A 13,637-nucleotide genomic window follows, 5' to 3' on the forward strand; every position below is an offset into this window, starting at 1 on the left:
GCTAAAGCAATCTTGAGAAAGAAGAACAAAGCTGGAGGTATCATGCTCCCTGATTTCAAACTACACTACAAAGCTATAGTAACCAAAACAGTATTGTATTTGTATAAAAACAGACACACGGATTAACAGAATAGAGAGCCAGAAATAAAACCCACACATATATGGTAAATTAATTTACCACAAAGGAGCCTAAAATATACAATGGGGATAAGACAGTCAATAAATTGTATCAGGGAAATTGGACAGCAACAGGTAAAAGAATGATATGCCATACAAAAAAATTAACTCAAAATGGATCAAAGACTTAAATGTAAGACCTGAAACCACAAAACTCTGAGGAGAAACCATAAAACTCCTTTGACATACTGGTATTGGCATTAAAATTTTGGATCTGAGGGGGCGCCTGGGTGGCTCAGTTGGTTAAGCGACTGCCTTCGGCTCAGGTCATGATCCTGGAGTCCCTGGATCGAGTCCCGCATCGGGCTCCCTGCTCAGCGGGGAGTCTGCTTCTCCCTCTGACCCTCCCCTCTCTCATGTGCTCTCTCTCTCTCATTCTCTCTCAAATAAATAAATAAAATCTTTGGGCGCCTGGGTGGCTCAGATGGTTAAGCGTCTGCCTTCGGCTCAGGTCATGATCTCAGGGTCCTGGGATCGAGTCCCGCATCGGGCTCCCTGCTCCTTGGGAGCCTGTTTCTCCCTCTGCCTTTCTCTCTCGCTCTGTCTCTCATGAATAAAAAAAAAAAAAAAAAAAAAAAAAAAAGAAAAAAATTTTGGATCTGACTCCAAAAGCAAAGACAATGAAAGCAAAAGTAAACAACTGGGACTACATTAAACTAAAAGCTTCTGCAGAGCAAAGGTAACCATCAACAAAATGAAAAGGAAACCTACTGAATGGGAGAAAATATTTGCAAGTCATACATCCAATAAGGGGTTAATATACAAATATATAAAGAACTCAAACACCTCAACAGCAAAAAACCCCAAACAATCCAATTTAAAAATGGGCAGAGGATTTAATGAGACATTTTTCCAAAGAAGATATGCAGATGCCCAACAAGAACATAAAAAGATATTCAATATCACTAATCATCAGGGAAATACAAACCAAAATCAAAATGAGATATCACCTCACAACTGTTAGAATGGTTATTATCAAAAAGACAATAAATAACAAGTGTTGGCAAGGATGTGGAGAAAAGGGAACCCTTGTGCGCTCTTGGTGGGAATGTAAATTGGTGCAGCCACTGTGGAAAACAGTAAGAAAAAAAAATAATAGAACTACGATGTATCTACCTATTTCACTTGTGAGTATCTGAAGAAAATGAAAACACTAATTTGAAGAGATCTAGACACCCCTAAGTTCATTGCAGCATTATTTGCAATAGCCAGTGGAAATAACTTAAATGTACATTAATGGGTGAATGGGTAAAGATTTTTCATATATATATGATTTTTTATATATATATAGTGAAGTAATAATCCATTGTTTGTGTGTGTGTGTACACAATGGACTACTACCCAATCATAAAAATGAAGGATATCGTGGGGCGCCTGAGTGGCTCAGTCGTTAAGCGTCTGCCTTTGGCTCAGGTCATGATCCCGGGGTCCTGGGATGGAGCCCCGCATCGGGCTCCCTGCTCTGCGGGGAGCCTGCTTCTCCCTCTCCCACTCCCCCTGCTTCTGTTCCCTCTCTCGCTGTGTCTCTCTCTGTCAAATAAATAAATAAAATCTTAAAAAAAAAAAATGAAGGAAATCTTGCCATTTGCAACAACATGGATGGACCTTGAGGGCATTATGTTAAGTGAAATAAGTAAGAAAAGAAAGACAAGATTTCACTTATATGTGGAACCTGGTGGTTATCCGAGAAGAGAGGGGTAGGGGTTGGGTGAAATGGGTGTAGGGGGTCAATTGTATAGTGATGGATGGTAACTAGATTTATTGCGGTGTTCGCTTTGTCATGCATACAAATATTAAATCATTATGTCGTACACTCAAAACTAACATACTGTTGTACACCAATTTTACCTCAACTAAAAAAAAAGAAAATGTAATAAATAAAATCTTTAAAAAAGGTGGGGGGGGGCACCTGGGTGACTCAGTCGTTAAGCGGCTGCCTTCAGCTCACGTCATGATCCCAGGGTCCTGGGATCAAGCTCCGCATCAGGCTCCCTGCGCAGCAGGACGACTACTTCTCCCTCTCCCACTCCCCCTGCTTGTGTTCCTCCTCTCTATCTCTCTCTCTCTGTCAAATAAATAAATAAAATCTTAAAAAAAAAAAGATAACGTTGTAGCCTATAAGAAGATGGGAGGCATATTTTTGGCTCACTTTGAGACACTGATATTGCAAAATATATAATTAAATCAACTTTGTTTTGGATTCTACATTAAGCATCCTAATTATCTGGATACAGTTGTATCTTACAGCAATAATAGCAAAGGTCGTGTTGTTCCCTGTGTTATATAATTATCAGAGCTTGTTGGAGCCTCCATCTGTCATATTTGAAGAAATGAAGTTACAGCAGCAGTGTGCGGGTTGTGTGATGACAGGGTGGAATGGTAATTAGTTGCTAATTAGAATTTTCTGAAATACAGGGCAATCATCATAGGAAAATCCCACTCAACATTACATGTAAGTTAAAAATGCCCCAGGGTAGCTATTAACTTCTGAAAATAGTAGCAGGTATAAGTACTGCAGTTGGAGGTAATCAACATTTCCATTACCAACTCAATTTTCAGAGATAACAACTTGATATTTTTTATTGGGCTACATCAGTCTGGTGTTTATACCCAGGTTTATAGATATATAAACTTTAAAATATCTTTTATTTTATTGTAAAGCTGCTGCTAATGAAAATTTGCTTTAATAAACATCCTTTTTTAAATTTAAATTTTACTTAATTAACATACTGTGCAATATTGGTTTCTGGAGAATTCAGTGATTCATCACTTATGTACAACACCCAATGCTCATCACAAGTGCCCTCCTTAATACCTATCACCCATCTAGCCCATCCCCCACCCACCTCCTTCCATCAACCCTGTTTTTTCCTCTATCATTAAGAGTCTCCACGGCTTGTTTCCCTCTCTCATTTTTTTTCTTTACCCCCTTCCCTTAGGTCCATCTGTTTTCTGCCTTAAATTCCACATATGAGTAAATCATCTGGTATTTGTCTTTCTCTAACTGACTTATTTCACTTAGCATAATACACTCTAGCTCTGTCCACATTGTTGTAAATGGCAAGATTTCTTTTTTTGATGGCTGAGTAATATTCCATTGGGTATATACACCACATCTTCTTTATCCATTCATCAGTCGATGGACATTTGGGCTCTCTCCACAGTTTAGCTACTGCTGGTAATACTGCTATAAACATTGGGGTGCATGTACCCCTTCAAACCTGTATTTTTGTATCCTTTGAGTAAATACCTAGAAGTGCAATTGCTAGATCGTAGAGTCCATCTATTTTTAACTTTTTGAGGAACCTCCAAACTGAATAAACATCCTTTTGATATTGGACTTAGTCCTCTTTTTCACTTGGAGTTGTTTTTTTTTTTAAACTTTTCATCAGGGAAAGGTACTTAGGTAACCTATAAACATGAAGACATAAATAGATCTCAAAGACAAAGTCACATTGACCTTATATGGACCTTAACTTCGTGGTGATTTATTTCAAATTTTTAAACAATGAGTCAAAGGAAACTTGGCAAAATGATTCTTTTTAATCTCAGATTACAATTGAAAACTTCATTTGAATGACTAAAAAATTAGAAAAACAGCAAAGAACATAGCCAAATAATGAAGTCTAGACTTTACCTACTTACAGAATGCTATAATAGCTGTATCTCCATTTAAGATTTTTTTTTTAATATTTTATTTATTTGACAGAGAGAGACACAGCGAGAGAGGGAACACAAGCAGGGGGAGTGGGAGAGGGAGAAGCAGGTTTCCCGCTGAGCAGGGAGCCCAATGCCGGGCTCGATCCCAGGACCCTGGGATCATGACCTGAGCCGAAGGCAGACGCTTAACGATTGAGCCACCCAGGTGCCCCTCCATTTAAGATTTAAATTTAGGGATGCCTGGCTGGCATGTGAGAGCATGTGACTCTTGATCTCAGGACTCTTGATCTCAGAGTCATGAGTTTGAGCCCCACATTGGGTGTAGAAATTACTTAAAAAAATAAATTTAATAAATAAGCTGTAATGCAGCTACTATGTATTCAGTCTGTTCATGGATACAAATAATCCCTGATAGTTTCTTCTAGGTGCGGAAATTTAGTTTTCTTCACATTCAACACAGACAATATTCAAAATGACAGAAATCACATTTGACATTTTAACAGATTTTTTTTTTTGCCTTATCCTGTATGTATTTATCTATTTTTGGTCATTTGTACATAAGACCATAAATATTACCTTCTTATATCAACCCCAGTGTATTTGTTATCTATTGCTGTTTAACAATTGCCCCCAAACTTAGTGGCTTCTAAGAACAGAAATGTATGATCTTCCATTTCCATGGGTCAGGAATCTGGGCACCACTTAGCTGGGTGCCTCTGGCTCTAGGTCTCTCATGAGGTTGCAGTTGAGCTCTCATCCAGGTCTGTTGTCTCATCTAAAGACTAGACTGGGGAAGGATCCACTTCCAAGCTCATACACCTGGTTATTATCAAGAAAACTCACTTCCAAGCTCACTTACATGAGCCTCTCCATAGGACTGACTCACAACATAGTGGCTGGTTTCCCCACAGGGTGAGCAATCAAAGGAAAAGCTAGAAAGAGTCAGAACATCCAAGATGGAACCTGCAGTCTTTTATAACCTAACTCGGAAGTGACATACCATCACTTCTATCATACTCTTTTCTTTAGAAGTGAGTCACTAAATCTAGCCTACATTTAAAAGAGACAGGATTACAAATGTGCGTGAATACCAGAAGATGAGGATCATGGTGGAGGGAGTATCTTTAAGGCTCCTATCATAACTGTCATCGGTCTATGATGATCTTTTAGAGAAGTAGGTAGTTGTTGTCACTAATTTTTTGTCTGCCTAATGTCTTTTTGGGAAATGACTTCTTCCTCATTCTCAGTCTGTGTGGCTCTGAGAGTCTGACTACTCCCCTTCACCCTAGCTTTTGTGGGAGGCACTGTGGTGCCCTGGCCTGGCCAGTAAGAATACTTCAAATTCTTGGCCACAGTGAGTGGTTCAAGGATGGGCCATTTGGTGTCTCTTTTCAGGAACTGATATGGGTGCTTGGGGAAAAAGGGTTTCCTAAAATCATAGGTGGAGAACATTGAAAACTGGAATTTCTTCCATCTCCCATACTTATATACAGGCTACCTTTGTTCCATGTGGAAATATTCTTAGAATGAAACCACACAGAAAAAAACAGAGCTGAGAGGTGGAAAATGAGTGAGCTACACCAAGTTCTCATAACATCTCCTGCCTCTCTATACCCAGCTACCCCTAAAGCCAGGCTTACCTTCTTTTTTTTTTTAAAGTTAGTTTTGATTTGAATTTTGTCACTTCCAACACAAATGGTCCTAATACGCTAATATATCCAGATGTTATGGATGTAGCTCCAAATATTCTAAGTTACCTTAACAATACCAACACAGCAGTGTCTTTTATGAAATTATCTAAATATTGAGATTATTTATATTTTTCAACCTTCTCAGCTTAACTCTTAGAAACCTAAGCTCCATGTGTTTCCTATTATGTGAACTACTTTTTTATTCACCTTAAATTTACTTTTCCCAAGATTCAGGAAAAACCTTTTTATTGTATTTAAGTTCTCTAAAAGCAGGGAGAAGTGCCTTCTTAATTATTAATTTCCTCCCAAAATTGTAGCATAATATCTGGCCACATAATTGATCCTCAATAACCATTTAATGAATGAATGAGTACATGAATCTTCTCAGTACACTTTAGAGTATTTTGGTCTAAGTTCAATACTTTTTTTTGCCCATTCAATTCAATATTTTCAGCCTATTCACATAGCCTCATGCTAACTTCAGGTTATCCCCACATACTTGAGCTTTTCATACTCAGAAGAACTTAGTGTCATTATGTCTTCCCTCCTCCAAATTACTAATAGAAATATTAAACAAAGCAAGTTAGAGAGGAATGCCATGTTTACACTTCTTCCTCCAAGAAGTGCCCTTTTATCCTAAACCATTGTTTCTTGTCTCTAAGCAACTTCCCTGTGCATTACACCAGTTTCCATCATACCATGATGACTCAATTTTTAAAATAGCCTTTTGTGTGGAACTTTGTGAAAGCCTTTTTGAAAATCTAAATAGACACCATTCATGAGCTTTGTCCATATGCATTTGTGCGTCCTAAAAGAACTTTAATAAACTGATGAGGCCTCATTTCCTCTTATGGAAACCAATAATTTTTCTCCAGCTCCTTCCTTGCCTCCCCCAGTTATACTGCCATACAATTGTCTTTTGGGGGAAAAGCTCTTTCCTGTTGATCTGCTCTGATTAGGTCTTTAATCCTTATTAGGTATTGTAGAATAATGTAGGGTTAAGATAGCCCAAATCAAACTATCCTAAAAGAGATTCATAATTATGGTTAAGTTAGCATGTTGAGGTCAGAAACAGGGAAATATGGACTCATATGTGGTAAATATGGGCAGAAAAAAGGAAGTAAGCTTAGAAATGGAGGAAGCCAACCAAGGGTCAGGAATGTCTTAGGTCCTTCGGGAAATTGACAGTGTTACTGATTTCTCTTTTCTTTAGATTCTCCCTTCCTTTGATTTTCTCAACATCAAGCTCTCACCCTAACTTGGTAAACATTCTTTCTCAGTCTTTCCCTGGATGCTCTTTTTGTCTTTTTAATATGCTTGTTTTCCAGGTTCCATCACTGGTTTTGTATCTCCCTCTATATATTCTCCATTCTTGAGTTCATATAATCCCATGGATTTAGGTAAACTCTTATAGATTTAGGTGCTCTATTTATTCTGTAAAATCAAAATGTAAATTTGGGGCTCATGCTTCTATTCTGAGCTTCAGAAAAGTCTATTCACCTACCTAGTTGATATTTCCACATCAATATTCCATAGACACTCCAAACATGCATCCACAAATCAAATAACATTTTAACATGTCCAAAATCAAATGCATCATCTCTATATAATTTAAGACCTTTTCTCATTATATGTGGCAAAAAATCTCATGGAATCTAAGAAACAGCTGAACAGATAGGGATACAACTCAGCTCAGAAACAACTGGACTGGAGCGCCTGGGTGGCTCAGTCATTAAGCGTCTGCCTTAGGCTCAGGTCATGATCTCAGGGTCCTGGGATCAAGCCTGGCATCGGCAGGAAGCCTACTCTCCCTCTTCACTCCCCCTGCTTGTGTTCCCTCTCCTGCTGTGTCTCTCTCTGTCAAATAAATAAATAAATAAAATCTTAAAAAAAACCCAAAAAAACAAACAAACAAAACTGGATCTAGGACCTGGAAATCTTGATGATTTCTCTCTCCAGATTATATCTCTACTTTCCTCTGTATGTATCTTTTTTCCCTTGTTACAGACTAACTTCTGCTTCTCAGTCTACCTGGTGAAAAACAATGAAGATTTCCAGGTTTTTATTACAGTCACACTGAATGAGACTGGCTTGATTCTCTTTGGGTTCTAAATTCAAAATTCCAAGGGAGAAAGTCCTTGGTCAAGGTGTCCACACATAAATCCATCAACTCTGGCCTCAGGTACAGAGTTATAATGTATGCAGCTTGAAGTTGTCCCATAGCTCACTGATGCTCTGGTCATTTTGTTTTCAACACTTTTTCTCTGATTGCTTCATTTTAGTTTCTACTGCTATGTATTCAACTTAACTACTCCTTTCTTCTGTTGTGTCTAATCTGCTATCAAGCCCATCCAATATATTTTTCACCACAGATGTATTTTTCATGTCTAAAAGTTCAGTTTTTCTTAATACCTTCCATTTCTCTACTTAACATGCTCAATCTTTCCTTTAGATTCTTGTACTTATGGAATAAAGTTATAATAACTGCTTTAATGTCTTAGTCTACTAATTCTATCCTTGTATATTTTGATATCTGCATCATTTCTGGGTTTGTTTCTATTGATTGATTTCTTTCCCTCATTATTCATTGCATTTTCCTGCTTGTTTGCATGCCTGGTCCTTTTTCACTGGATGCCAGAAATTGTGATTTTTACCTTCTTAGGTGCAATTTTTTTTATCTCTATAAATATTTCCTTGAGCTTTATTCTGGGAAGCAGTTAATTCACTTGGAAATAGTTTGATGTTTTCAAAGCTTCTTTCAGGCTTTGTTAGGCAGGATGGGCAGCCTTTATTTCAGAGCTAATTTAGCCACACTACTTGAGGCAATGCTCTTTTGAATACTCTCCCTAATGCCCTGTAAAGTACAAGGCTTTTCATTCAAGGGTTATTCCCTCTGCTCTGATAGGGAGTTAAGTAGTTTCTCCATACTCAGGTGCTGATCAGTACTCAGCTGAAGACTCTTGGGGTTCTTCTGTAGGTCTTCGGAGCTTTCTCCCTGTGCAATACTCCTCTCCCTGCTACTCTGCCTGAGAAGTCAAGATGCCAGAGCCTCCCCGGACACCCGCGGCCCACACAGATTCCCACTCTCTCTCTCTCTCTCTTTTTTAAAAAAGATTTTATTTATTTATTTTGACAGAGAGAGACACAGTGAGAGAGGGAACACAAGCAGGGGGAGAGGGAGAGGGAGAGGGAGAAGCAGGCTCCCCGCTGAGCAGGGAGCCCGATGTGGGGCTCGATCCCAGAACCCTGGGATCATGACCTGAGCCGAAGGCAGACGTTTAACGACTGAGCCACCCAGGCGCCCCCACATTCCCACTCTCTTAATCGCACACCAGAAACTCTCTCCCAGGCAGTAAGCTAGGACAATCACAGGGCTCACCTCATTTATTTTCCCAATCTCAGGGATCACTGTCCTCTGTTGCCTGATATGCAGTGCCTGAGAACAGTTGTTTTCTATATTCTTCCTGTTTTTAAAGTTGTTTCAGATGCCAGGAAGGTAAATCCAGTTCCTTCTCAATCCATCTGGGTCAGAAGTGGAAATCCAATTAAATCTTTTAGAACTATTAGCAGTTTTTCAGAACCCTGGGCTCTTTCGTGTCCAGCATCCCTCTTCTGTGCTCCACGGCATCATAAGCATCCCATACAGGTTGGTTCCCCTCACAAAACTCTAAGTCCTGTGTCCACAGATCATAACTTACTCACCTTTGTGTCTTTTAACTTAGCATGGCTGAAACATAGCAGGTGCTCAACATATGCCTGGAAAAATAAATAAAACATCATATACAATTGCACCAAAACAGAGAAGAATCTTCACTATTTATTTTAGAGAATTTATAAGCTATTACCTGAAAAATGGGCTATAATTTAAACATAGCTATATTCTGAAGTTCTGATGTTACATTTCTTTGAATCAAGCATGTCATTAGCAAACTTGTCAGCCATTAGACAGATGCTTCTCAACAAAAGCAGTTTGGTGAGAAGTGTGTCTATTTGTAGTCTTTCTTTGAGGAGGGCTGGGGATTGTTTGGCACATGTCTGTGCATTTGGTTTGGTTGCATATATTGAGCATGAAATCTTTTCAGTATGTCATAGATTTTGAAAAAGCATGTGTGTATTCACAGCTCCTGCTGAGCAGAGTGCAACCACGGGCTGCCAAACATACAGTCTCGTGATCGGCTTCTCATGTAGTGAAAGCCTTCTCTGACTCCAAACTCCAAACAGAGTCACACCACAACACCACAATCTCTAGCTGTGCATTATAGCCTTTGTTAAGTTCCATGGCCTGCTCAGTGCAAATATATGTAAAATTTTACATTAGATTTGTCAAGAGTTGGATCTCTGAGATTCTGTGATAGACCCTTCCTGGGCCATACGTGTTCTCTTTTGCTAAAATGTGACATCTCTCCCCACTCCACCCCAGATCTCTGGAGCATTCTGAGCCTAAACCTACGGAAGGCCTCAGTGCTTTCTTTTTTTGACCTGAAATGTTAACTTTATAAAAAAATTGACAAATAGGGCCAGTAGTATCTGTAAATGAAACAAATTATTTGTGTATGAGCAAATAAATAATAAATATCACCTATAATCATGCCAGTCAGGATGTACTATATATCACATACTACACACATTGTATGCATATATATATTATATATATTATATATCTTATATTGTAGCTACTACTTCATAAATGGTAATCTGCTTTCCATCCCCCCATATCTTTTCAAGTCCATGAATATCTTTTTTAATTCCCCAAAGCAGTAAACTTTAAAATAAAATCTTTTACAAACATTACTTCTTGGTACATTCTCTCTCCTGCTCTCTTTCTTTCTGGAGTAACTGCATTTTAATAAAAAAACTCTTAAGGGCAGGATGCCCAACATAAAGGTACTCCTCTCAAGTGCTGGAGTTTCAGGCATGATGGCAATAGATATTTTGAGTGTTTTTAAGTTCCTGGACTCATTTCATTCATGCATAAGGCTAACTCTGCCATATTATGAATAACAATAACAGTGTCACTAAATAAAAAAGCAGGACTAGAAGACCATTTTAAAAATTCCAAATGTAATGCCCCACTATGTCCTAAGAGACAGCTGCTTTTAGTAACAGCAATGATATTTGTGAAACTTTACTTCCTAAAGGAAAAAAGAAAAATCAGTGGCTTGACATTTCCAACATTTTCCGGCAACCTACTCAAGCCAACAACGAGCCGTTTAATTGATTTAATTCAATTTTACATTTGTATCTTGAGGCAGTCTACAGCCAATTTTCTTCCCCCTTTTTGGGGAAAATATCAGTCTCTGAAATAGTGTAATTTGGGCAGATAAAAACATCAATGTTCAGATGTTGGGGAGGATATACTCCGTTCCATGATGGCAGGAATGATATCCACCTCTAGTATCTACCATGGTACCTGGCAAGGAACAGGTGCTCAGTACATATTTATAGAATCTTTTCAAGTGTCTGTGTGTTTGTAAACAATTATAATCGAATGACAAAGATTCAATATTTGCATTTGAAAACAAAGTATCATCTAAAAATTTCTTATCCCTGTATTTTAGAATGACATCGATATACATACATACTACACACACACCCATCAGGGTTTCTAATCTTGATACTATTAACATTCTTTGTTGTGGGGGGCTGTCTTGTGCACTGTAGGATATTTAGCTGTGTCTTTGGCCCCAACCCACTAAATGTCAGTAGCACCTCACTCTCCACCAAGTTGTGACAGTCAAAAATGTCTCCAGACATTGCCTAATATCCCCTGGATGGGGGGATCGCCTTCAGTTGAGAATGACTCTCTTTCTCACTCTCTCTCTCTCTCTCTGTCACACACACACACACACACACACATACATACATACACGAAGTTAGGATTTTTTTCAGAAGTAATTACAAGGACTCTTTAAAAGGACAGATCATTCAAATGACATATTACTAGTAACCCATCAGTTCAAAGGAAAGATTATCAGGGCTTTTGCCTGGCTCAGTTGGTAGAGCATGCTACTCTTGTTCTCAGGGTCATGAGTTTCAGCCACATGTTGGGTGTAGAGCTTACTTTAAAATAAATAAGTAAATAAATAAATAATTGAAAAAGAAAAATAAGTAAGTAAATAAATAAATAAGCAGCTTTAAAAAAAATAAATGAGCACATACAAATTAAAAGAAAAGGAAAGATTACTTCAAGAAGTTGGAATATTTACCTCAATTTGCAGAAAAATGGCTAGTTATCTTGACAATATTAACTGAGTCCTGAAAAATAAAAAGACACGTACTGTGTAAAAAAAAACAACCCCTTTGAAGTAGTCAGGCAGTAATTTTATGCATCCAGTTATTTATGTACTTGAACTTTAAGAAAAATGTCATCTGAAATCAAATAGGCACCAATATCTCAGTGATTCAGCTAGATTACATTTAAATTCCCTTCAAATTCAGATTATTTCCTAATTAATGACATTCTTGTTTTCTTCACTATGTAAAAGTTAATCTCAATGATCTGTGCATTGATTATTCTGGTTCTGCCAATGACTTGTTGTATGATCTTGGGCAAAGAGTTTATACACATAGGGCCTCAGTTCCTTCATCTGCAAAATAGAGATAATACTAATATCTACTCCTACATGTGTTGTCACACCTGAAAAACTAACCACAAGTACATAGAACAATGATTGACACTCAGAGAATGCCCAGTGATTGTTAACAATATTAACATCTACCAATTGTAACCAGTTTTTCATACCATACGACCCATTCTTCTTCTTCCTTGCCACACATTATTCTTGGTGAATCTGTTTCACTAACTTATACTAAGCAAAGTAAATTAATTTCAAGATTAGCTTACATAAAGTATAATTGGATATGTACAGTTGTCTCACTATTCTTTATACTTATATTCTTTTCTTTAATATAAATAAAAAACTAAGAATTCACGAGAAAAGGGGCACCTGGCTGGCTCAGTGGGTAGGGCATGTGACTCTTGATCTTGGGGTCATGAGTTCAAGTCCTATGTTGGGCATAGAGTTCACTTTAAAAATAAAAGAATTCCTAGGGTGCCTGGGTGACTCAGTCGTTAAGCGTCTGCCTTTGGCTCAGGTCATGATCCCAGGATCCTGGGATCGAGCCCCACATTGGGCACCCTGCTCGGCGGGAAGCCTGCTTCTCCCTCTCCCACTTCCCCTGCTTGTGTTCCCTCTTCTGCTGTGTCTCTCTCTGTCAAATAAATAAATAAAATTTTAAAAATAAATAAATAAAAATAAGAGAATTCCTGAGGAAAGAACAATAGTGGCTTTCACAGATTCTCAATTTCCTTCTCCTCAAGTTAAAAAGCAATTTTTAAATTCACTTTTTCAGGTAATATTTTTTTTCTGTGTGAATCAAAACAATAACAATAAAAAGTATAATTGACCCATGAATAACATGGGTTTGAACTGCCAAAGTCCAATTATATGTGGATTTTAAAAATAAATATAGTACAGTACCGTAAATATATTTCCTCTTATGCTTTTCTTAACAACATTCTTTTCTCTAGACTACTTTATTGTAAGAATATAATATATAACACATATAACATAAAAAATATGTGCTCATTGATTTTCTATGTTATCAATAAGGCTTCTGGTCAATGGTAGGCAACTAGTAGTTAAGTTCTGGGGGAGTCAGGAGTTTTGACTGTGCAGAGGGTTGGCACCCCTAACCCCCACGTTGTTCAGGGGTCAACTAACTGTACTTACATAGCATTTATCCTCTGCCAGGTACTTCCCCCAGCATAAAATTTAATCCTCAACCCTATAAGAAAGGTATTTTACTATTCTCATTTTACAGATGAGGAAGCTGTGGCAAGAAAGATTACATGACCTGCTCAAGAACATTCAGCTACGAAGTGGTAGAGCTTGGATAAGAGTCTAGGAATTCTGGGGCATGTGGGTGGCTCAGGTTGTTAAACGTCCACCTTTGATTTTTGGCTCGGGTCATGATCTCGGGGCTGTGGAATTGAGCCCCCACATCAGGCTCCCTGCTCTGTGGGGTGTCTTCTTAAGATTCTCTCTCTCCTTGTCTCTCTGCCCTCCTCCCGCTAATGTTTGTTCTCTCTCTCAAATAAATAAATAA

Source organism: Neomonachus schauinslandi, chromosome 5 (genome assembly GCF_002201575.2).
Source record: "Neomonachus schauinslandi chromosome 5, ASM220157v2, whole genome shotgun sequence".
Classification (NCBI taxonomy): domain Eukaryota; kingdom Metazoa; phylum Chordata; class Mammalia; order Carnivora; family Phocidae; genus Neomonachus; species Neomonachus schauinslandi.